This window comes from Apodemus sylvaticus, chromosome 1 (assembly GCF_947179515.1).
Source record: "Apodemus sylvaticus chromosome 1, mApoSyl1.1, whole genome shotgun sequence".
Classification (NCBI taxonomy): domain Eukaryota; kingdom Metazoa; phylum Chordata; class Mammalia; order Rodentia; family Muridae; genus Apodemus; species Apodemus sylvaticus.
In genome coordinates this window covers 120,307,571-120,334,346 of record NC_067472.1, presented here as the reverse complement: position 1 = coordinate 120,334,346, position 26,776 = coordinate 120,307,571, and the positions used below count along the sequence as shown (strand labels likewise).

At 37.1% G+C, this 26,776-nt stretch overlaps 1 pseudogene; it reads left to right on the top strand.

Annotated features, from left to right (window-relative positions):
• Positions 1 to 26,447, top strand: part of LOC127685993 (vomeronasal type-2 receptor 116-like) — a 63,643-nt pseudogene extending 37,196 nt beyond the window's left edge.
• Positions 26,448 to 26,776: the final 329 nt, after the last annotated feature.

The following is a 26,776-nucleotide window of genomic DNA, read 5'->3' as shown; positions in this document are numbered from 1 at the left end:
TTAAGAGAAACAAAAGCATTTTTCTATACCTCTATCTCCTTTAGCTATGTAATTATATAAATACAGATGTAGAAGGGATGGGAAAATTCATCATTGTCCTTGCTGGAGGGAAGAGGGCTTAGGGGACTTGTGGGGAATGGGGACCCAGAAAAGGGGAAATCATTTGAAATGTAAATAAAAAAATATATCAATAAAGAAAAAATAAAAAAGAAATCATTGTCTCCAAATCAAAAAAAAAAAAAAAAAAAAAAAAAAAAAGAAAAGAAAAAGAGAGTTTGATACATTGATACCCTGTGGTTCATCAGTTAATGAGTATTGATTTTTCATAAAAGAAAGAAAAACAAATATTCTCACCTTAACTTCCAGGTAGAACAAGGTGTTCAATATTTTCCAGAATGACACAGGCCCTTAGAAGACATGGATTTGTGAAGCTTCATCTTCTTTGAAGATTTTATGTTCAAATTCTGTTTCCTTCTACCTTATATCAGAATCATTATGACTGATCTTTTAGCTTTGTATATCATTTTTTCTTACACAATTTTACATGGAATATTGTTTCATAAATTTAACAGATACAATAATAGGATTGTTATCTTCTATTTCTACAATCTCTATTATCTCAAAAGACATATTTGATAGACAAAAATCAACACACAAAATCATATCATTTTATTGATTCAGTTTTCTGAGATTTTTTTCAGTCACATATGCTAAGTTCTGCTTTAAATTTCATTCATAGATAGTATATTAATAGCTAAGAATATTTTTGTTCCAAAGTTGAAAATCCTCTGAACTCATTCTTAGGTTATTACATTCTAAAATAGGATGCATGAGCACATTCATACCAATCATGCGTTCATTACAAATACTAAAAGTTAGGAGTTGCACTACTCAGCAAATGAAGGAAACACTTCAAATTAAGTGTGATACTAATAGCATTTTCTGACACTAGTACAAAATATTATAAAAATATTAGGCTTATAAAACACCCAGCTTCTCTCAACAGTATACATTCCTTTATCTTCATATTCTAGTCAACAAAACTAATAAATGTACTATACTTTACCAGAGGCAATGCTACACTCAGATCCCAGATAAGACTTGTCTAGTGCTTACCAACACTCAGACAAAACTACCAAATTTCTCACAACAACATTCCCCTCAGATTCATATCTACATGATTCTGGAATCTGGTTGAAATATTATACTCTAACAGAGAACACACTAGATCCCAGAAATCCAAGCAGGACCAAATCCATAAAATATAGTGTATTCTAAGGCAATCTAGATTTCTCCAGCAGTGCCTTCTCATTTTATGTCCACATCATGATCCCCCAATGCAGCAGAAGCCCCATGTTCTTTTAGAGACTATGCTAGTATGTGTAACTCCAAATAAACTACTCCTCCAGAATCCAAAGATGACAAGAGCACTAAGACACACAGAAGAACCCAGATTTGTCAGGATTTTGCTGATCCGGTGCCCCAGGATCTCAACAACATGGTGAATTCTGGGTGATTATTCATTTTGATGGTGTCAAAAAGCCAGAAATCTAGGGCCAAACTGTTGACTTGTTGCAGTAAACATTTGTAAGAGAATATGTGTAGACAGAAGGATATACTTTGGGACACACTATAATATGCTACAGCTTTAATAATAAGATGTTTCTTATACTTTTATTGGTGCTGCTGTTGTAGAAGTTCTTTGTTTATTTGTTTGGAAGGACTTTGCAATTGCAAGGAACAGAAAAGAGGGAAAGGGGAAATGAATATGAATGGGGTATATGATGTTAAACTCACAAGAAATTAATGAAAAATTTAAAAACTCTTTAAATTTCATACATCAAAGTATATTCATTTAGAATGGAAGACTTTGTTCCTGAGTAGTCTGCCATACCCACTGAAGCTCCAATCTCCCCCTGCCTCTACTTCTCTGCCAAAATTCATAAGTTCTGAGGATCCTGAACCATTCAGGTTAAATTTCCTTCTTTAACCTATCTTCCCTGTTTGCTGAGTCCACAGGGGAATTCCAAGCAGCTCTGACTAGCCTCCTTGCACAAACAGACCTCTATTCTCCTGGCATATCTCTACAAAATTTCATCAGACCTGGAGATTCTGAACCATACCTGTGAATCCTGAATCATTTAGGACTGATGATCTCAGACAATACAGCCCAAGGATACCAATAACATGTCTGCTAAACCAGGACAATTGATGCTAACTTCTATTTATATTCCTACTAAAACAGGAATATTCAGAGACTAAACATATCAAGATGGATAAAGGCCTTCAAAACGCACAGTCAACTAAAGGAAGGGCAATATTACACATTTAGAGCACTGCTATCCTACTACACCAAGCCCTGGAAATCCTAACACAACTACCACACAAGAAAAATACCTTAAATCTAATCTTATAAATATGATAGAATCCTTTAAAGAGTAATGAATATATGCCTTAAAGATATACAGGAAAATACAATTAAACAGACAAAGGAAATTAAACAGTTTAAACCTGAAATTGAAAATATGGGAAATAAAGAAAGCACAAGCTGAGGGAATGATAAAGATGGGAAAGCTAAGGAAAACAAGAGGAACAAGAGATGAAAATATTGCTAACATAATTCAGGAGATAGAAAAGAGAATATCAAGCATAAAAGGTACAAGAGAATAAATTAACACATCAGTTTAAACAAATGTTGTATCTAAAAATATCCATGAGATTTTGGGGCGGCAGCGGTGGCGGCGGCGGCGGCAGTGCAGCAGTGGCTGGTCCAGCTGAAGGGCCATCAGTAGTGGAACCAAGGCGACACAGGGTCCAGTTAGGCCCTGCGCCCACGACCACTGACCTTCACTGACCAGCCAGGCTGCAAGCAGCTGCGGTTTGCCTTTCACTGCACAGAAGCCACTTCAGAACTCGGCCTCCTGACAGTCAGGAGAGGCTCACCTCCATCTTGGTTTCGGACTCCAGACAGATTGGACAGACTGAGGTACACAAACATAATCCGAGGCCAACACCGCGGGGGTCTGAGCGCGACGGGCGTTGGCCTGCACCCAGGCCCTGGGCTGTTCGGGGGGGGGGGGGCATTGGGGTGCCAAAACAGCCAGGAGGTTTTTTGCCCTGGCCTGCGCGTGCGCCGCCATGCCATTTTGCCTACAGGACTACAGAGAACTCTGGCGGGCAGAGCCGTAACAGGCATAGCCTGAGGCTAACAAAGCGGGGGTCTAGGCCCCCAAAAGCCCAGGATTGACCCCAAGAACTGGGCGACTTGGTAGGCCATCTGTGTGTCAACCCGCCCAGGAGGTTGTTAGCACAGCAGACTCTCCCAGCGCTTTTGGGGAGCACGAGCACGCACGCCTGTCATCCTGGTCACGTGGCAGACCCAATTAACAGTCATAGCCCTAGGGGAACTTTGCTCAGAACTTGGCCTCCCAGGCTTTTGCCTGGACTCAGGGCCTGGGCGGCCAGGCTAACCTTGTGTGCCCCAGCCCGGTTGGGGGATCGGCTGCCCAGCAGAGTGATCAGAACACAGGGGAGGTCCCAGCAGCATACACCATCTGCGCTCCCTGGGGGTGCACATGGGCTCCATCTGATCCACAGACACAATCTGGGGCAAGGCCTCAGGTGGGAGCCCTCAGCTCAACTCTCTCCGCTTCCAGATCCAGATCAGCCTGGGTGGCAGCACCACATCCCCAGGTCCTGCAAGAGGCTAGAGGGGCTTCCGGGCGGCCAGCTGGGAGAAGTCGGTGTGCTCCCGTGAATCCAGCGGGCCCCAGCTGGATTTGGGTGCCTGCTTCAGGATCTGAACAACCTGGGCAGCAGCACCCTGTCTACAGGCAGTGCAGGGGGTAAGCTGTGCACCAGAGGCCAACTTGGAAGGGGCAGCTTGCACTGGTGAGTCCAGCACTGACAAGACAAACTAACACCAGTGAGAACTAGATGGCAAAAGGCAAAAGCAGGAACGTCACTAACAGAAATCAAGGCAATATGGCAACATCTGAACCCAATTCTCCTCTACCAACATGTCCTGGATACTCCATCACACCAGTAAAACAAGATTTGGATTTAAAATCACTGGTCATGATGCTGGAACAGGAACACATGAAGGACATACTTAAAGAAATTCAGGAGAAAATGGATCAAAAGTTAGAAGCCCTTGCAAGGGAAACACAAAAATCATTGAAAGAAATCCAGGAGAATACAAAAGCCAACAATGAGGAAAAGCAAAAAACACTTAAAGAAATACAGGAGAACTTTGGTCAACAGGCTTAGGTCATGAAAGAGGAAACACAAAAATCTCTTAAAGAATTACAGGAAAGCACAAACAAGCAAGTGAAGGAGCTAAGCAAAACCATCCAGGATCTAAAATCAGAAGTAGAAACAACTAAGAAAACTCAAAGGGAGACAACTTTGGAGATAGAAAGCCTTGGGAAGAAATCAGGGGACAGAGATGCAAATATCAACAACAGAATACAAGAGATAGAAGAAAGAATCTCAGATGCTGAAGATTCCATAGAAACCATGGACTCAACAGTTAAAGAAAATGCAAAATGCAAAAAGCTTGTAACCCAAATTATCCAGGAAATGCAGGACGCAATGAGAAGACCAAACCTAAGGATTATAGGCATAGATGAGAGTGAAGATTTACCACTTAAAGGGCCAGCAAATATCTTCAATAAAATTATGTAAGAAAACTTCCCTAACCTAAAGAGAGAGATGCCCATGAATATACAAGAAGCCTACAGAACTCCAAACAGACTGGACCAGAACAGAAATACTTCCCGTCACATAATAATCAAAACACCAAATGTTCTAAACAAAGAAAGAATATTAAAGGCAGCAAGAGAAAAAGGCCAAGTAACATATAAAGGAAGACCTATCAGAATCACAGCAGACTTTTCACCTGAGACTATGAAGGCTAGAAGGTTCTGGGCAGATCTCATGCGACTCTAAGAGAACACAAATGCCAACCAAAACTACTATATCCAGCAAAACTCTCAATCACTGTAGATGGAGAAACTAAGATATTTCATGACAAAACCAAGTTTACCCATTATCTATACACAAACCCAGCCCTACAAAGGATAATAGGAGGAAAACACCAATACAAGGAGGGAAACTTCACCCTGGAAAAAGCAAGATAGTAACCTTTCATCAAACCCGAAAGAAGTTAAGCAATCAAATTTAAAAAATAACGTCAAAAATGATAGGAAGTAACAATCACTATTCCTTAATATCTCTTAACATCAATGGAATCAATGCCCCAATAAAAAGACACAGACTAACTGACTGGATACGTAAACAGGACCCTACATTTAGCTGCTTACAAGAAACACACCTCAGGGTCAAAGACAAACACTACCTTAGAGTAAAAGGCTGGAAGACAATTTTACAAGCAAATGGTCTCAGGAAACAAGCTGGAGTAGCCATTTTAATATCAGATAAAATTGACTTTCAACCCAAAGTCATCAAAAGAGACTCTGAGGGACACTTGTTGCTGGTCAAAGGAAAAATACAACAAGAAGAACTCTCAATCCTGAACATCTATGCTCCAAATGCAAGGGCACCCTCTTTCATAAAAGAAACTTTATTAAAGCTCAAAGCACACATTGCACCTAACACAATAATTGTGGGTGACTTCAACACTGCACTTTCCTCAACGGACCGATCAGGAAAACAGAAACTAAACAGGGACACAATGAAACTAATTGAAGCTTTGGACCAATTAGATTTAATAGATATATATAGAACATTCTATCCTAAAACAAAAGAATATAACTTTTTCTCAGCACCTCATGGTACCTTCTCCAAAATCGACCATATAATTGGTCACAAGACAGACCTCAACAAATATAAGAAGATCGAACTAATCCTATGCCTCCTATCAGATCACTATGGAGTAAAAGTGGTCTTCAATACCAACAAAAACAACAGAAAACCCACATACACGTGGAAACTGAACAATATTCTACTCAATGATACCTTGGTCAAGGAAGAAATAAAGAAAGAAATTAAAGAATTTTTAGAACACAATGAAAATGAAAACACAACATACACAAATCTATGGGACACAATGAAAGTAGTGCTAAGAGGAAAACTCATAGCCCTGAGTGCCTCCAAAAGAAAATGGAGTTAGCATACATTACCAGCTTAATGACACACCTGAAAGCCCTGGAACAAAAAGAAGCTATTTCACCCAGAAGGAGTAGAAGGCAGGAAATCATCAAACACAGGGCCGAAATCAATCAAGTAGAAACAAAGAGAACCATACAAAAAATCAACAAAACCAGGAGCTGGTTCTTTGAGAAAATCAACAAGATAGATAAACCCTTAGCCAGACTGACTAAAGGGCACAGAGAAAGTATCCAAATTAATGAACTTAGAATTGAAAAGGGAGATATAACAACGGAAACTGAGGAAATCCAAAAAATCATCAGATCCTACTACAAGAGACTGTACTCAACACAACAGGAGAATCTGGAGGAAATGGGCAATTTCCTTGACAGATACCAAATACCAAAATTAAATCAGGACCAACTAGACCATCTAAACAGTCCCATAATGTCTAAAGAAATAGAAGGAGTCATAGAAAGTCTTCCAACCAAAAAAAGCACAGGACCAGATGGTTTCAGTGCAGAATTCTATCAGACCTTCAAAGAAGAGTTAACACCAATACTCCTCAAACTATTCCACAAAATAGAAACAGAAGGAACACTACCCAATTCCTTCTACGGAGCCACAATTTCACTGATACCAAAGCCGCACAAAGATCCAACAAAGAAAGAGAACTTCAGACCAATATCCCTTATGAAGATCGATACAAAAATACTCAATAAAATTCTTGCCAACCGAATCCAAGAACACATCAAAACGATCATCCACCATGATCAAGTAGGGTTTTTCCCAGGAATGCAAGGTTGGTTCAATATACTGAAATCCATCAATGCAATCCACTACATAAACAAACTCAAAGAACAAAACCACATGGTCATTTCATTGGATGCTGAAAAAGCATTTGACAAAATTCAGCATCCTTTCATGCTTAAAGTCTTGGAGAGAACAGGAATTCCAGGCCCACACCTAAACATAGTAAAAGCAATATACAGCAAACCGGTAGCCAGCATCAAACTAAATGGAGAGAAACTTGAAGCAATCCCACTGAAATCAGGGACCAGACAAGGCTGCCCCCTTTCTCCTTATCTTTTCAATATTGTACTTGAGGTACTAGCTCGTGCAATTCGATAACATATGGAGGTCAAAGGGATACATATTGGAAAGGAAGAAGTCAAACTATCATTATTTGCAGACGACATGATAGTCTACCTAAGTGACCCAAAAAACTCCACTAGAGAGCTCCTGCAGCTGATAAACAACTTCAGGAAAGTGGCAGGTTATAAAATCAACACAAGCAAATCAGTGGCCTTTCTATACTCAAAGGATAAGCAGGCTGAGAAAGAAATTAGGGAAATGATCCCCTTCACAATAGCCACAAACAGTATAAAGTATCTTGGGGTGACTCTTACCACACATGTGAAAGATCTGTATCACAAGAACTTCAAGATTCTGAAGAAGGAAATGGAAGAAGACCTCAAAAAATGGGGAAAACCTCCCATGCTCATGGATCGATAGAATGAATATAGTTAAAATGGCCATTTTGCCAAAAGCAATATACAGATTTAATGGAATCCCCATCAAAATCCCAACTCAATTCTTCACAGAGTTAGAAAGAGCAATTATCAAATTCATCTGGAACAACAAAAAACCCAGGATAGCTAAAACTATTCTCAGCAAGAAAAGAAAATCTGGGGGAATCAGTGTCCCTGATCTCAAGCAATACTACAGAGCAATAGTGTTAAAAACTGCATGGTATTGGTACAGTGACAGGCAGGAGGATCAATGGAACAGGACTGAAGATCCAGAAATGAACCCACACACCTATGGCCACTTGATCCTCGACAAAGAGGCTGACGGCATCCAATGGAAAAAAAGATAGCCTTTTCAACAAATGGTGCTGGTTCAACTAGAGGTCAGCATGCAGAAGAATGCGAATTGATCCATCCTTGTCTCCTTGTACTAAGCTCAAATCCAAATGGATCAAGGACCTCCACATAAAGCCAGACACTCTGAAGCTAATAGAAAAGAAACTGGGGAAGACCCTTGAGGACATCGGTACAGGGAGAAAGTTTCTGAACAGAACACCAATAGCGTATGCTCTAAGAGCAAGAATTGACAAATGGGACCTCATAAAATTACAAAGTTTCTGTGAGGCAAAGGACACTATCAAGAGGACAAATCGGCAACCAACAAATTGGGAAAAGATCTTCACCAATCCTACATCAGATAGAGGGCTAATATCCAATATATATAAAGAACTCAAGAAGTTAGACTCCAGAAAACCGAACAACCCTATTAAAAAATGGGGTACAGAGTTAAACAAAGAATTCTCACCCGAAGAACTTCGGATGGTGGAGAAGCATCTTAAAAAATGCTCAACTTCATTAGTCATTAGGGAAATGCAAATCAAAACAACCCTGAGATTTCATCTTACACCAGTCAGAATGGCTAAGATTAAAAATTCAGGAGACAGCAGGTGTTGGAGAGGGTGTGGAGAAAGAGGAACACTCCTCCACTGCTGGTGGGGTTGCAAATTGGTACAACCACTCTGGAAATCAGTCTGGCGGTTCCTCCAAAAACTGGGCACCTCATTTCCAGAAGATCCTGCTATACCACTCCTGGGCATATACCCAGAGGATTCCCCACCATGTAATAAGGATACATGTTCTACTATGTTCAAAGCAGCCCTATTTTTAATTGCCAGATGCTTGAAAGAACCCAGGTATCCCTCAACAAAAGAGTGGATGCAAAGAAATGTGGTATATCTACACAATGGAGTACTATTCAGCCATTAGAAACAATGAATTCATGAAATTCTTAGGCAAATGGATGGAGCTGGAGAACATCATACTAAGTGAGGTAACCCAGACTCAAAAGGTGAATCATGGTATGCACTCACTAATAAGTGGATATTAACCTAGAAAACTGGAATACCCAAAACATAATCCACACATCAAATGAGGTACACGAAGAAAGGAGGAGTGGCCCCTGGTTCTGGAAAGACTCAGTGATGCAGTATTCAGCAAAACCAGAATGGGGAAGTGGGAAGGGGTGGGTGGGAGGACAGGGGAAGAGAAGGGGGCTTACGGGACTTTCGATGAGTGGGGGGTTAGAAAAGGGGAAATCATTTGAAATGTAAATAAATTATATCGAATAAAAAAAATTAAAAAAAATAAAAATATCCATGAAATCTGGGATATCATGAAAAGAATTAACATAAGAACTGCAGAAATATATGAATGTGACTGTCCCAACTAGAAGTCCTAGGGTATACTTTTACCATAGTCCTGGTAGAAGGCTTTCTTAAGCTAATGAAAAATATGTTTATAAACATGCAAGAGGTTATAAAACACATATTAGACTGGACCAGATAAGAAACGATTCCCATCATATAATAATAAAACCACGTAATATACAGAAGAAAGAAGAAGAACTATTGGTATTAAGTCTGTTGAAGGTCTCATATAATTCTGCATGAAAACCATCTGGTCCTGGGGATTTTTTGTTTTGGGGACGTTTAATTACTTCCATTTCCTTGGGGTTTATGGGAAAGATTAAGAGGTTTATCTGATCCTGATTTAACTATAGTATCTTGTATCTGTCTATAAAATCATCCATTTTATCGAGATTTTTCAGTTTTGATGAATGTAGGCTTTTGTATTAGAATCTGATTTTTTTTTTTAAATTTTCTTCAGTTTATGTTGTTAGATCTCCATTTCCATTTTTGATTTTGCTAATTTGGATACTATCTCTGTGCCCTCTCGTTGGTTTGGCTATGTGTTTTGTTACTTTTCTGTAAGAACCAGCTCCTAGTTTTATTGATTTTTTTATAGTTCTCTCTGTTTCTACTTGGTTGACTTAAGCCCTGAGTTTGATTATTTCATGCCGTCTATTCCTCTTGGGTGTATTTGGTTCTCTTTGTTCTTAAGTTTTCAGATATTCTGTTAAGTTGCTAGTGTGCACTCTCACAAATTTCTTTATGGAAGTTTTCAGAGCCATGAGTTTCCTCTTACAACTGCTTTCATTGTGTTCTATAATTTCGGGTATGTTGTACCTTCATTTTCATTAAATTATGGAAAAATTTTAATTTTATTACTTATTTCTTCCCTACCCTCATTATCATTGAAGAGATAGTTGGTCAGCTTCCATGTGAATGTGCATTTTCTGGGTTTTTTTTTTTTTTGTTGTTGTTGTTGTTGTTGTTGTTGTTGTTGTTGTTGAAGGCCTGAATTAATCTATGGTGATCTGATAGGATGCATGCGATTATTTCAGTCCTCTTGTAATGTTTGAGAATTGATTTCTTCCTTAATATATGATCATGTTTAAAGGAAGAACCATTAGGTTCTGAGAAGAATGTACATTCTTTTATTTGAGGTTGAAATGTTCTGTAGATATTTGTTAAATTCATTTAGTTCATAACTTCTATTTCTATCAGTGTCAGTGTTAATTTTGTGTTTACATGATATATCCACTGGTGAGAGTGGGTTGTTGAGGTCTCCTACTATTATCATGTAAAGTTCAATGTGTACTTTGAGATTTATTAATGATTCTTTTGCAAATATCGGTCCCTTTGTAATTGGGACATAGATGTTCATAATTGGAAGTTCCACTTGGCAGATTTTTTTTTTAATGAGTATGGAGTGTACTTCCCGATATTATCCAACCAGATACCACAAAGCTTCCATGTTGTAACCACCAATATATGAGTACACATTGGGAGAGCCATAGTTCGAGCTGGATATGTACAATAACCATTTTTTAAAAGAAATAATTGTACACAAGAAGATTTTTCTTGGGATTTTATATCTATATAAGGCATATTCATACTCAGAATAGGCACATGACTACATAACACTATGTAGATGTATCCAAATTAATGATTAATATGCTTAAGGAGGTGACAGCTAGAGTTTACTAAGCTTATTTCAGACCCATCATATTGGCAATTGTATTCATTCTTTGAGTACAGCATGTGTAAAACACTTTTTTAAAATTTAAAATACCTCATGTCACCTACCTACATAGAAATCTTTCCTTACTTTTGTATGGGTATTACCTCAGCTATTAAATCTCACTTATTAAAAAAATGGGAAGTGTTATGGCCTCAGAAAATGATTCAGTCACTGAGATGCTTATCTTTCAAGATTGAGGATTTCACATGTAGAATGCAGGTTCATTGACTAGAAAGTGGATTGTAATCGAAGCAAACAACATATATGAATGACTGATTTCAGTATGCACATGCTAATATATTTGAACATATGGAATGGACTGTCATGATGTTTTTTTTTTTTTTTTTTTTTTTTTTTTTTTACAAAATGGAGACAAATGAAGGTCTAGGCTAGAAAAGACATTGGCAGTAGAAAATATCCCAAAAGCTATTATGTTATCAAGTCAATATACATGTAAATGTATTCAATTTTTTTAAAATATATTCATCAAGCAAACGAACAATCAACACATATCTGGAAATATTTTGTATATATGATTATTAATTATTTTTATATGATTATTAACACAGAAATGCATGGGACAAAGGGGAGAGAATTGAAAACTACATAGTATGTAAGACGGAGGGAATTTTATTTATTATATGTTTATCAGGGGGCAGGGTTTATTACAGTAATTTGAACGGACTAATGTTACGTTCCAGAAGTGTTAGATGTCTAAAAGCAATGTGTTCTGAACACAGCAGAGCAAGTACCAACATTCAGGGACATAGGCAGCAAACACAACACTTTGTAAGTCCAAGAGACGTCACATCCAAACATTAAGATGAGAGATGGACTCCCAATTCCTCCTTTGGAACTGTTGAACGGAAACTCTAGCTTCTGAAAAAGAAAGGAAAAAAATGTAAATAAGAGTTCATACCATGATACATTGACCATACTTCTTTTGAAAATTAATTGTTCCAAAATGATTTTGGCAGCAAAAGGTAATCTGGAAGAGCTTAAAAATATAAAAGACAGAGAGTTGGATGAAGAGTGAATGTAGGAATACTATAAGAGAGTGGTATGATGATGGTCAAAATGACTCGTAAAAGTAAAGACTATCAAATAACTAAAATGCAAAATATAAAAGATTTTAACATACAATATAACTGTCCATGAAATATAATTCAATAGCCATAAAAAACCTAGAACATCTGAATGGCAACAAACATATATTTTTGAAACTGCATTCTTATAAATGATACTAATAATAGCATGATCAATGAGTTGTATGCCCAGCCACCTACAATGAATTCATTTTCTATCTTGCATGTTAAACTTTGAGAATTTTCCTTGGCAGAGATATTTTTTTTCTGTGAAATGTCTATCTATATCAATCAGAAAACCTTCCAGGATGGAAATCAACACAGATGATGAGGAAGAAAGAATGTTTAGAACTGAATTTAAATATTAAGTCAAACTGAAAATAAACCAAGTCATCTCAGCATTGTAATGATGCATTCTTTTTTATTTATTTAATTTATTTTTCTTTTTTATTGAAGATATTCTTTATTTTCATTTCAAATGTTATCTCCTTTTCCAATTTCCACGTTCCCAGGTAGCTCCTATCCTATTCTCCCTCCCTCCTCCTACTTCTGTGATGGTGTTCCTCCACCCACCTCCCACCACCACCACATCCTCAATTCCTTTACAATGGAGCATCTATCAAGCCTTCATAAGACCAAGGACCTCTCCTCCCCTTGATACCTGACAAGGCAAACCTCTTCTACCTATGCAGCTAGTACCACTTGGTTGATGGTTTACTCCCTGGGAGCTCTGGGGTCTCTGGTTGGTTGATATTGTAGTTCTTCCTCTGAGGTTACTAACACCTTCAGCTCCTTTAGTCCTTTCTCTAACTCTTCCATTGGGGATCCCACTCTCAATCCAATGGTTGTCTGTGAGCATCTGTCTCTATTTGTAAGACTTTGACAGGGCCTGTCATTGTACAGCCATATTACTCTCCTTTCAGGAAGCATTTCTTGGTATAGATGATAATGTTGAGGTTTGGTGGCTGTATATGGAATGAATCCACAAGGGGTAGAGCCCCTGGATGCCCTTTCCTTCAGTCTCTTCTTTACATTTCATCTACATATTTGCTCATGTGAGTATTTTGTTCCCTTTCTTAGAAGAATCAAATCACCTACAAATTGGTCTTTGCTCTTCTTGATCTTCATGTGGTCTGTGGATTTTATCTTAGGTATTCAGAGTTTTTGGACTAATATCCACGTATCAGTGAGTGCATACCATGTGTGCTCTTTTGTGATTGGGTTACTTCACACAGGATGATATTTTCTAGTTCCATCCATTTGCCTATGAATTACATAAAGTGATTGTTTTTAATTACTTAGTAGTATACCATTGTGTAAATGTACCACACTTACTGTATCCATTCTTCTGATGGGGGACTTCTGGGCTCTTTCAAGATTCTGGGGATTGTGATTATAGCTGCTATGAACATAGTGGAGCATGTGTATTTATTACATGTTGGAGCTTCTTCTGGGTTTATGTCAAGATACCCTGGATCCTAGGGTAATACTACACACACTTTTAGGAAGAAATGCCAAACTGATTATCAGAGTGGTTGCACCAGCTTGCAATCCCACAAACAATGGTGGAGTATTCCTCTTTTTCCCCATCCTCACCAGCATCTGCTGTTACCTAAGTTTTTGATCCTGGCCATTCTGACTAGTGTGAGGTAGAATCTCAGCGTCAATTTGATTTGAATTTCCCTAATGACTTAAGAAGTTGAATATTTCTTTATGTGCTTCTCAGAAATTTCAAGTTGAAAATTATCTGTTTAGTTCTGTCCTCTATTTTTTCATAGGGTTATTCAGTTATATTGTGTTTAATTTCTTGAGTTCTTTAAATATATTGGATATTTTCCCTCTATCAGATGTAGGATTGGTACAGATATTCTCCCTATCTGTTGGTTGCCATTTTATCCTATTGACAATATGCTTTGCCTTACTGAAGCTTTTCAATTTCATGAGGTCCTATTTATTGATCTTGATCTTAGCACTTAAGCCATTGGTGTTCTGTTCAGGAAATTTTTCCCTTTGGCAGTATTTTCTTTGTTTCAAATTTGTGGAATACATTGATGAACATTGGTATTTACATTATGCATAAATTATGGTAGATTTCTGTGCTAAAACTTCAATGACCCCTTTTGTTTACTTAGAGATTATAGGAATATTTAAATTATTTGCTGCTCTTTAGTGGCAAGTACTCTTCAGTAGTAAGATATACCAGTAAGATGTATTTATAAAATCATCAATATCATATAGATTTTCTAATTTTGTTGTAATATAGGTGTTTAAAGTAAGACTCCATGATTCTTTGAAATGTCTCCATATCCATATTGAACAACCCAGATGAAACACAGTGATTAGGTAATAATTCAGGGTTTTAGAGAGGAAAATTAGTTATGACACCATGATGGGTAGGCAGCTGTACAAGTCTTATACTGATTAATCCTTATAAAATGTAAAAAATGCTATGTGTGTTTTTTATCTAGGATTTCAATACAACATGTTTTAAAACATGTTGAAAATACAACATGTTTAAAATACTTGATTACTTTGTCAATGTTGTCCCCCCCCCGTTAGTTCCCCCCTTTATCCTCAATCCATACCTCCTCCCACTTGCCTCCTAGATTATGCTCACCTACACCAAGGCCTGAGACTGGCCTGTTTATGCTGCTTGTTGGTACCTTAGTCTCTGGCAGCTCCTTGTAAAAACAAGAACAAAGCGATTACACAAATCTCATAAGTTAAACCAAAGTTTTCCCAAAACTTGAGGCTTTTTTTTAAACATGAAACAAACAACAGTCATTCACACAAAACACGGAGAGGACATAAATGTACACGTGGACAAACGGTCTGTGCTCCTGAGACATAAAAAATTGACATGGGCCTGTAATATAATTAAATCCATTTTCCTTCTTTCTTTTTCTTTCATGTTTCTAGAATTTTTGTTTTGTTTTGTTTTGTTTTTTACTTTTTTATATTGTTTTATATATATATTTTTTTTTGCCCAATTTCTCTTGCCTGGTCAAGTTCTTAGACTGCGGACAAAAGGCTCAACGAAATTAATTCCCTGTTTCATTTTGTTGTCACACCGTAGATGATATCAGCATTGGGCCTATGCTAATTCAGTCTAGCCTGTATCTCTATGCACCCCTGCAGCAGCAGCCTTTAAAAATAAATGACATTGTTAGCGCTAAATTAATACCCTGTTGCTTACTGTGCTGGATACATAAACTTTTTCCTTTTTCTGTGGAGCTCCACCCAAGACAATGAACCTCATTCAGCCTCTCTGTTTCCAGGTACAATCCACCTGTTCAGGTGCCATTTGTAGAGTCCAGAACCAACATACTAAAGGCGGCTTCTCTGGAAGGAGAGATGGGAATTGGATAAGGTGGCAAGAGAAAACACATGGAGACAGACATGGCTTCTGGTTCAAGTCTCAACCTTTAATACATCTCTCCCAAGATAAAAAGGCAGGCCAAGCCCCTCCCCCGAAGGCTGAAAACTGATTCTGCTTGCTCTGAAGGAAGCATGCAGTCAGGTTTCTGGCTGCTATTCTTTGAGAACAATGGGCTGGGGGAGGTCACATGGGCATATACTCAAAATATGCCACACATGTACCACAGGGACATGTTCTCCACTCTGCTTTATATCAGCCATATTTTTAATAGCCAGAAGTTCAAAATAACCCAGATGACCCTCAAACAAAGAATTGACCCAGAAAATGTGATTCATTTACACAACAGATTACTATTCATAGGACATCACTAATATTGCAGACAAATGTATGGAAGTAGAAAATATCATCCTCAGTTAGGTCACTCACACCCTCCCTCCCAAAATGTGCCTGTTATAACTCAATGATAAGTGGATATTACCCAAAAGGTAAACAATACTTAAGAATCAACCTACAGACCTTAAGAAATGCAACAGGCAGAAATGTCCAGGTAAGGATGTTTTATTTCTACATAGAAGGGGGAAGGAAATAATCACTGCAGGCAGAGGAAGGAAAGACATAGTGGGAGAGGGCAGGGCCAGTGGCAAAGGGGAACAAGATCAGATATGGGAGGTACAGAATAGAAGCCTTCGGGACCAATAGAATGAAGGGAAATAAGCAATCTGGGAGGGTAGAAAGTGGAGAACCCTAAAAAAGTTTCAGAGACTGGAACAGTTAGGTACTCCCATGACTCATTATCAAAATGTTCATCATTGGGGAGAGAGAACTCAAAAAGTCCACCTTTGTTAGATAACCAGGTCCTCAAGGGTAGGGAAATGCCACAGTCAAAATTTCTGACCCAGAATTATTCCTTTCTAAAAGAGCTGCAAGGACAAAAATTGAGAAGGGACTGAATGAAAGACAGGAAAATAAACAGCACAACATGGTAACCATTTTGTGCAGGAGCACTCAGGCCTAACACTACTACTAATGCTATGATGTTCTTATAGATTGGTGCCTGGCATGGCTGTCTTTTGAGACAACATATCATTAGCTGATTGAGCTTATGGCAGACAGTTTCACACAACCATTTTTTAATATATTTTGTTTATAGAAATTTTTGGTTTATGAAAATATTTGTTTATAAAATATGTTGTTCATAGAAAGAAACAGGTCTTTTCTTATAGGTTTTTAAAATTTTTTAAATAAATAATTTTCAAAGGTTATTAAAATAAGTTAATTGGCTAAGACATCTCTTTAAGTTTGCCATAGGAGGACTTAAACCTCTGTTTTCAAGGCAGATATCGATCAACTGGCAAAGGGTAGATAATTTTACAGATAAAGGTAAACAGCTGTTTATAATGTGTGTTCACTGCCATTCCTTGGCAAATGTAACAATAGAGAATCACATATTTTGCCCTCAAAATAAAGTTTTTACATCCTTCAATAAAGATATTGATATGTTAATAAAATGTTATAAATATATATTAAAGATTTAATATACTTTAAAGATAAATATATTTAAAGATATTATGAATAATGTTTTAAGAGCCTAATAAAACGTTTGTTCCTTGCTTCAAGCAGCAATCAAATTAATTATTATTAATGGTTGATCTATTACATGACAAGCCTTTTTAGGCAAAGTTGATAATTGTTGTCCAAAAGACAATTTATTACTATTTGCTTTTATATTTCTATACATTCATCCCACGAAAAATACATCAACTATGGGAATAAAGTTTATATAATCAAATCACATGTTTGTTCTTTTGAGTTTTCCCTCTGCTTCAGCACAGATACCTGACTTGGGTGATATAACAGCTGTTTTAAATCCTGCTATACCACTCCTGGGCATATATGAAGAGGACTCCCCACCATGTAATAAGGATACATGCTCTACTATGTTCATAGCAGCCCTATTTATAATTGCCAGATGCTGGAAAGATTTGACTTCTAAAGTTGTTTACCGTGCGGATATCATCTTCTTTCTATTTTTTTTTTTTTTTTGCGAAGCTTCGCCAGATAGGGTCACCTCAGGAAATTCTTCGGTATCAGGTCTGTCCCTGTTCCGGCGCCAATATGTGGCCGTGGGCGGCTACATCCCTCAACAGAAGAGTGGATGCAAAAAATGTGGTATATCTACACAATGGAGTACTATTCAGCCATTAGAAACAATGAATTCATGAAATTCTTAGGCAAATGGATGGAGCTAGAGAACATCATACTAAGTGAGGTAACAAAAGGTGAATCATGGTATGCACTCACTAATAAATGGATATTAACCTAGAAAACTGGAATACCAAAAACATAATCCACACACCAAATGAGGTACAAGAATAAAGGAGGAGTGGCTCCTTGTTCTGGAAAGACTCAGTGAAGCAGTATTCGGCAAAACCAGAACGGGGAAGTGGGAAGGGGTGGGTGGGAGGATAGGGGGAGAGAAGGGGGCTTATGGGACTTTCAGAGAGTAGGGGGCTAGAAAAGGGGTAATCATTTGAAATGTAAATAAAAAATATATCGAATAAAAAAAGAAAAAAAAGATTGATAAAAAAAGATGTTAAAAGTCAAGCTTTTAATAATTATATATATATTTATAAATATATTATTATAATATATTTATAATATATTTATAATATATTTAATAATTATAATATATAAATATATTATAAATATATTAATAAATATATTTATAAATATATTAATATATTTATTATATATTTATATATTTATATATATTTATTAATATATTATTAAAAGCTTGACTTTTAACATCTTTTTTTATCAATCGTTTTTTTTCTTTTTTTATTCGATATATTTTTTATTTACATTTCAAATGATTACCCCTTTTCTAGCCCCCTACTCTCTGAAAGTCCCATAAGCCCCCTTCTTTCTCCCTATCCTTCCAACCAACCCCTTCCCACTTCCCATGATATATATATATATATATATATATATATATATATATATATATATATATATATATATCATGGTTTACAATTGCTTAAAATTGTTCCATTTTTAATACTGCTAATTCTTAACTTTTACAATTGTTTATACAAATGTAATTCAATTTTAAAGAAATATGTTCTTTAAATGACGGTCCTCTGGATATCTAAGAGCTAATCCAAAGACTGGAGACACGCCCATGGATACTGGAAGCCTAGCTCTTATATTTTATGGTTGTAAGCCTGGAGAGATGGCTCAGCCATTAAAGGCTAGTCCCTCATTTACAGAGCATGGGAGTTCATATCCCAGCGACCACATGGTGACTCACAACCACCTATGATGAGATCTGACGCCCTCTTATGGTGAATCTGAAGACAACTACTATATACTTATATATAGTTAATCTTTAAAATGGTGCCTGGACAAGACCCCTTAAAGAAAGGCACATAAAATTTATATCCAAGACAGACTATATACTTATAATAACAATTGGTTATATAAGTATATTATTTATATAATCAAAAGGGTAGTGGCTTAAAATTATTTTATATTTTTTTGCACATCAAATTATAAAGATTTGTTCTTGATGTCCTCAGTTTCTACCTCTACCACATAATGGTCTTAGTTCTAGAGGAATTAATTAATTATTATAGATAAATGATACCCATGTCTCTAATTTAGAAATTTAAAATATGTGCATGTAACTATGATTCATTTTTGGGCATTCTAGTTACAACTGCTCTAGCAAAAAACAACTGGGACTGCCTCATTTATTTTCTAAAATTGCATAGTTATTACCTATGTTATGGTATATGGTATATGGTATATCCAAGTTGGTGTTCCAACTTGGATTAGAACAAACAATGGAAATGGCCATTTAATGAATAAAGGTTATTCATTTGAGATGTCTTTGACAATTTGATTCTTTGTTATCCTCAAAGACGAGGTAATATAATACATTTTTTAAATACCAAACAAAACACAACAATATCCTCTTAAAAAAGAAAAAGAGGGGGGGAATGGTATCCTCATGCATATAACTTGAATTATGTTTTAAGAAAATTTTAAAATTTGGATGCCAAGTAACTTGCTGAATGCATATGGCATCCTATAACTAGGCATACTGATGCCTAGGTGAGATGGAGGAATTCACTTATTGGCATATAACATGATTCTGAATTAATATTGGGGAAGAAAGCATGTCCCTTATGTTTTTTCCACAGATTGCTGCAGAAGTATGCTAGCTGCCAGAGTAATTGGTGTGGTACTGAAGATAATATTGACTGTGGGCTTGCTGAGTGCTCAGATAATGGTAACAAAAAAGCTATATTGAATACACTTTAATTGTCAATTGTCCCAGATTAAGTAAACTGCCTTGCTCCAAGCCATTAGAAATTGTGGGACAGAAAAATTGAAGACTGTTAAACTATCTTAGAAAAATTAATCTAAAGGAGAAATTACAACGACTCATTTGACTATAGTAGTAGTATTGTGGATTAATTTACGGGTGTCTCCTAAATGTAATATCCTGCCATATTATGAGGCAATGGCCCAAATAATTGTACTTGGAAGGAAGCAGTCTCTAACTCATTTTGGGAAAGAACCAGATATCATTATTCAGCCTTTTAACATAAATCAAGATGCTTGGATGAAGTAACATGGCACAGATTGGTTGCTTGCTCAAGTAGGATTTGAAGGAACTATAGATGGCCATTATCCTCAAGATAGATTAATGAAGTTTTTGATATGCATGAGGTTATATTTCCTAATATGATCTTTGCAGCCGCTGCATAATGCTCTTTTGATTTTAATAGATAGCTCTTCTGAAGGAAGAGCTAGATACCTTCTTAATAATCAGCAGGTGGTTAAAGAAACAACTGGGCTCAGCTCAGTTAGCAGAACTGACAATGGTATTAAATGTTTTTCGACCTATAAATAATATTTTTAATCTTTTTGCAATTAGCTTGTATGCTGAAGAATCTGTCCTTTTATTAGAAACCTGTGGCACATATAATTTTAATACGCCATCAAGATATTTGTTTTCACTATTTCAAAACATCATTTTAGCTAGAAAAAAATCCCTTCTATATTTGACAAATATGAGCTCACTCCAGTCTTCCTGAAGCATTAGCTAAAGGCAATCATTGCATTTACAGAGCTCTAATAAGAGAAGCTTTAGTGTTAGAACCTGTTAAATTAGCTAGACATGATCATAATGAGTTCCACCTTTCTAGCCATACGTTAAGACTCTGCCATGGGATCACGGGAGAGCAAGCAATAATGACCGTAAAACAATGCCCTAACTGCCTTTCCTTATCTCCAGCTCCCCATTTAGGGGTTGATCCATGTGACCTTATGCCCAATCATATTTGACAAATGGATATAACTTACTATGCAAAACTAGAAAATTAAAATTTATACATGTTTGCATTGATATGTGTTCAAGATTTATTCTCACTTCTCTACATACAGGAGAAGCCTCTAAATGTAATCAATCATTGTTCACAAGCATTTTATACCATGGGATTAACCCAAAGTCATTAAGATGAAAAAATGGGACAGCCTACACTGGCAATAACTTTATCTGGGTTTGTAAAGAATTTGGGTTTAAACATAAAACTGGAATTCCTTAAAACCCAATGGGCCAAGGAATTGTCAAGCATGCACCTCACACTCTTAAAAAATTGGCTTTTTAAAACAAAGAAAGGGAAACTATACCCTTCTAGATCACACAAAGGACACCTTCCTTTTGTTTTATTTGTTTTGAACTTCTTGCAAACTGATGCTAAAGGTCAGTCTGCAGCAGATCGCCATTGGCATCCTGCCATTTCTAATTTTTATGCCATGGTTAAATGACGAGACCCTTTAATTAATACATGGAATGGTCTAGACCCTGTTTTAATGTGGAGAAGATGTTCTATTTATATTTTCTCTTAAAAAGAAGACAGAGCCCAATGGCTGCCAGAAAGATTGGTATGGCAGGTAAATAGAGACCCTGAATCAACTGGTAAGTATGACTAATTCAATAATGTTCTTAAAACTGCTTCTCCCATATTGGGAAGGTATGCTCCTTTTCCTCTAGCTGTTAATTTGCAAGCCAGGTTTTGTTCCTGGGCTACTAATTTACAACCAAATTAAATACCATGGGCCTTCCAGAGACAGCCCAAGCAGTTTCTCTTCTTACTCTTTTCTGTTGTGTTTTAAGCAGGTCTCTTTCAGACACAGATCAGCAGCTTCCAGGACTCGAAGGTGGGCTGCTATGAAGGCCAGCCAGCTCACACTCACAGGGCATTTACTTTACCAGTGTATCTCCAAAAATGAAGCTTCATAGAAGTCAGATCTATGCGTGTTTGCTAATTAAACAAACATGGGTACCAGCAGGAGGTGCGAGGCAAAGCACTGCAAGGGAAGGACCATGTTTCCTGGCTCTGAGTTCCTTGAAAGCACACCTGACAGCATAGGGGTTGACGTTGAGAGACTGTCCTTATAATAATAATAATAATAAGGAAGTCTATTCCCTTCCTCTGCAAAAGACATCATATAACATTTAAGGGGGTCATGGTCAATTCTTCCCCCTCTGGTCAAAGCACACTGTCTTTTTTTTATTGATATATTTTTTATTTAAATTTCAAATGATTTCCACTTTTCTGGGTCCCTACTCCCCGCAAGTCCCATAAGCCCTCTTCCCTCCCTCTGTTCCTCCATCTACCCCTTCCCGCTTCCCTGTTCCCCTATACTCTTGCACTGAATCTTTCCAGAACCAGGGGCCACTCCTCCATTCTTTTTGGACATCATTTAATATGTGGGTTATGTCTTGGGTATTCAAAGTTTCTAGGCTAATATCCACTTATCAGTGAGTGCATACCATGATTGATCTTTTGAGACTGGATTACCTCACTTAGTATGATGTTCTCCAGCTCCATCCATTTGCCTAAGAATTTCATGAATTCATTGTTTCTAACGACTGAATAGTACTCCATTGTGTATATATACCACATTTTTTACATCCATTCTTCTGTTGAGGGATACCTGGGTTCTTTCCAGCTTCTGGCTACTACAAATAGGGCTGCTATGAACATAGTGGAGCATGTGTCCTTATTGCATGCTGAAAAATCCTCTGGATATATGCCCTGGAGTGGTATAACCGGGTCCTCAGGAAGTGTCATGCCCAGTTTTCTGAGGAACCGCCAGACTGATTTCCAAAGTGGTTGCACCATCTTGCAATCCCACCAGCAGTGAAGGAGTGTTCCTCTTTCTCCACATCCTCGCCAACACCTGCTCTCTCCTGAGTTTTTGACCTTAGCCAATCTGACTGGTGTGAGGTGAAATCTCAAGGTTGTTTTGATTTGCATTTCCCTAATGATTAATGATGTTGAACATTTCAAATGGTGTTTCTCAGCTTTCTGAAGTTCTTCATGTGAAAATTATTTGTTTAGCTCTGTACCCCATTTTTAATGGGGTTATTTGGTTCTCTGGGTTCTACCTTCTTGAGTTCTTTGTATATTTAGTATCCCAGACTTTATACTCTACTACAGAGCAATAGTGATAAAAACTGCATGGTATTGGTACAATGTCAGGCAAGCAGATCAATGGAATAGGATTGAAGACCCAGAAATGAACCCACTCATCTATGGTCACTTGATCTTCGACAAAGGAGCTGAAAGCATCCAGTGCATAAAAGATAGTCTTTTCAACAAATGGTGCTGGTTCAATTGGAGGTCAGCATGCAGAAGAATGTGAATCGATCCATTCTTTCTCCTTGTACTAAACTCAACTCCAAATGGATCAAGGACCTCCACATAAAACCTGACACACTGAAACTAATAGAAAAGAAACTGGGGAAGACCCTTGAGGACCTGGGCACAGGGGAAAAGTTCCTGAATAGAACACCAATAGCTTATGCTCTAAGATAAAGAATTGACAAATGGGACCTCATAAAACTACAAAGTTTCTGTAAGGCAAAGGACACTGTCAAAAGGACAAAACATCAACCAACATATTGGGAAAGGATCTTCACACTGTCTTTTGATGGTTATTTATCCACTGGTTTTTCTTAAAATTAATAAAAAGGGAGGAATTGTGACCTCCCCCAGCCCATTGTTCTCAAAGAATAGCAGCCAGCAACCTGACTGCCCACCTCCTGCAGAACAAGCAGAACCAGTCCTTAGCCTTCAGGGAAGGGGCTTGGCCTGCCTTTTTATCTTGGGAGGGATGCATTAAAGGTTGAGACTTGAACCAAAAGCCATGTCTGTCTCCATGTGTTTTCTCTTGCCACTCTGTCCAATTTCCATTGCTCCTTCCAGGGAACGTGCTTTAGAATGTAGCTGCTGGACACTACATGCCCAAGAAGATTTACTTGGGTCTAAAGGCAGAATTATTTTTAATTTTCTGAGGAACTACCAGATTGATTTTCAGAGTGGTTGCACTAGTTTGCATTTCCACCAGTAATGGAAGAGTGTTCTTGTTTCTGCATATCCTCCCAAGCATGTGATGTCTTTTGAAATTTTTGATGTTAGCCATTTTTATTGATGTGAGGTAGAATCTCAGGGCCATTTTGATTTGCATCTCCCAGATGACTAAGGAATTTGAACATTTTATTAAGTGCTTCTAGGCCATTCAATATTCTTCTGTTGTGAAATCTTTTTCAATTCTGTACCCCATTTTTTAATTGGGTGGTTTGGTTCTCTGGAGGTTAGCTCCTTGAGTTACCTTTTTTTTTTTTTAGACATTAGCCCTCTGTCAAAAGTAGGTTTAGTAGAGATTTTTTTCCAAACAGTAAGTTGTCAATTTTCCCTATTAATTGTGACTTTTGCCTTACTGAAGCTTTTCACTTTCATGAGATTCCATTTATCAATTCTTGATCTTAGAGTATGAGCCATTGGTGTTCTGTTCAGGAATTTTCTACCTGTGCCAATAAGTTTAAGGTGATTTCCCATGTTGTATTCTATTAACTTCAGAGTGTCAGGTGTTAGGTTGAGGTACTTGATGTACTTGGACTTGAGCTTTGTTCAAGGTGATAAATGCATATCTATTTTCATTCTCCTATATAGATACCACCATTTATACCAGTACCACTTATTGAAGATGATTTCTATTTTTTTAATTAGGTATATTCTTTATTTACACTTCAAATATTGTTCCTTTTTCTGGTTCCTCCCTCCCCTGAAAATCCCATAAGCCCTCTCTCCTTCTCCAATCAACATACCCCAGCTTCTTCTTCTATACTATGACATCAAATATTTTCACAATCAAGGGCCTCTCCCCCAATTGGTATCCGACAAGAATATTATTTCTTTTTTCCACTTTTTTGGCTTTGTCCAACATCAATTATTTATAAGTAATGTTTATATCAGGTATTGTTATATCAAGTATGTTTATATCAAATATAAGTGATGTTTGCATCAAGTATTTATAAGTGGTTTATGATGTATCCATAGAAACAAACTCGAAAACTCTAAATTTTTATTGATTATGACTTTCTCTATTGATGCATATTTCTAAGGTAATTTTCCATAATGAATGGTAAAGAGTATAAATATTTATATGGCTAAGAACAAATGTGTAGAAAAGAGTTTGGGATTAAAATGGTTTTGTAAAATTTTGGCTGTATGTTTTTATCTGAGGCAGGAACTGGTAGAGATTATATGTCCAAACATGTACTTGAGACCATTTGTATGACAGCACTTTTTGCTAACACATACCCTTCTAATTCTACTTTTGCAAAATATATACAATTACAAGTGAAAATTTTGTGATACTGTGTGATCAATCTAAGGTATATTATTGTGTACAAATAAGAATTATGCAACAATACAGTTTTGTTTTTGAAAAATATAATAAGCATCTAGCATATACTAGATAAATATGAACAACAGCTTGAGTAAGTAATAGACTTATTGGAAGTTAGGATAATATCTCAAAAACTCCCATATTTAAGTTTGCATCTATCACTAGATTTAAGCCTAATTAAAATTAGTTTATTTTCTAATTACTTTACCAAAAAATAAAAAAATCTGATAATTCCTCTCTTGCTAAACTAGCAAGGATCAATGTGTGAAGTGTCCAGAGGATGAGTATGCCAATACTGACCATATTAACTGCCTCAAGAAAGTTGTGACCTTTCTGGATTATGAAGACCCATTGGTAATAACTCTGGCTACTTTCACTCAGTGCTTCTCTGCTCTGAAAACTATTGCCCTCTGTGACGTCTTGATACACCAAGACACCCCCATAGTCAAGGTCATGTCTGTTATGTTCTACTCATCTCCCTCATATTTTTGTTTTATCTGTTCCTTGCTCTATATTGGTTATCTGAGTATGGCTAGTTGCATCCTGCAGCAGACCACATTTGCCATTGTGTTCACTGTGGCTGCCTCTAATGTCTTAGCCAAGATAATTACTATAGTATTAACATTTAAGATTACTGTTCCAGGAATAAGTTTGAGGTGGCTACTACTTTCAGGGGCTCCCAATTACATCATTCTCATATGTACCCTGAACCAAATGATTCACTGTGTAATCTTGCTGGGAACCTCTTCTCCATTTGTTCATGCTGATTGACACATGGTACATGACTACATCATTATTGTTTACAACAAAGATTCAGTTTTTACCTTCTACTGTGTACTGCGATACATGGGCTGTCTTGCTCTAGCAAGTTTCAGTATAGCTTTCCTGGCCAGGAATCTGCCTGATACTTTCAATGAAGCCAAGTTCCTGACATTCATCATGCTGGTGATCTGCATTGTCTAGATCACCTTCCTCCCTGTCTACTCCAGCACTAAGGACAAGGCTATGGTCGCTGTGGAGGTCTTCTGTATCTTAGCCTATTGTGCAGGGATGCTTCTTTGCATATTTTGGCCAAAGTGCTATATTATTTTATTGAGACAACAAATAAATTATTTTAATAAATTTAGGAAAATACATGCTAAAATATAAATATTAATTGAATGTAACTATTTATTTAGTGTACCAATATATCTACCAGATCACCACATGGGCTGACCCTAACATTCCTGAAGAAATGTAGCAGAAGTATAGCTTGGGATTCATGTAGGTCTGCCAGCACTTGGAGCAGGGTCTGTACTTTTCCTCATGCTACTCTCCATTCCCATCCATGTAGTTCTGTCAGACCAGAGCAATTTTGGGTCAGAGCTGTGACAGTGGGGTGGTCAACCTCTTCCTCATTTGATGCCCTGTTTCCCTGTAGGATGTGCACTCTATAAATTCCCTCTCCATACTATTGGGCATTTCATCTAAATTTCCTT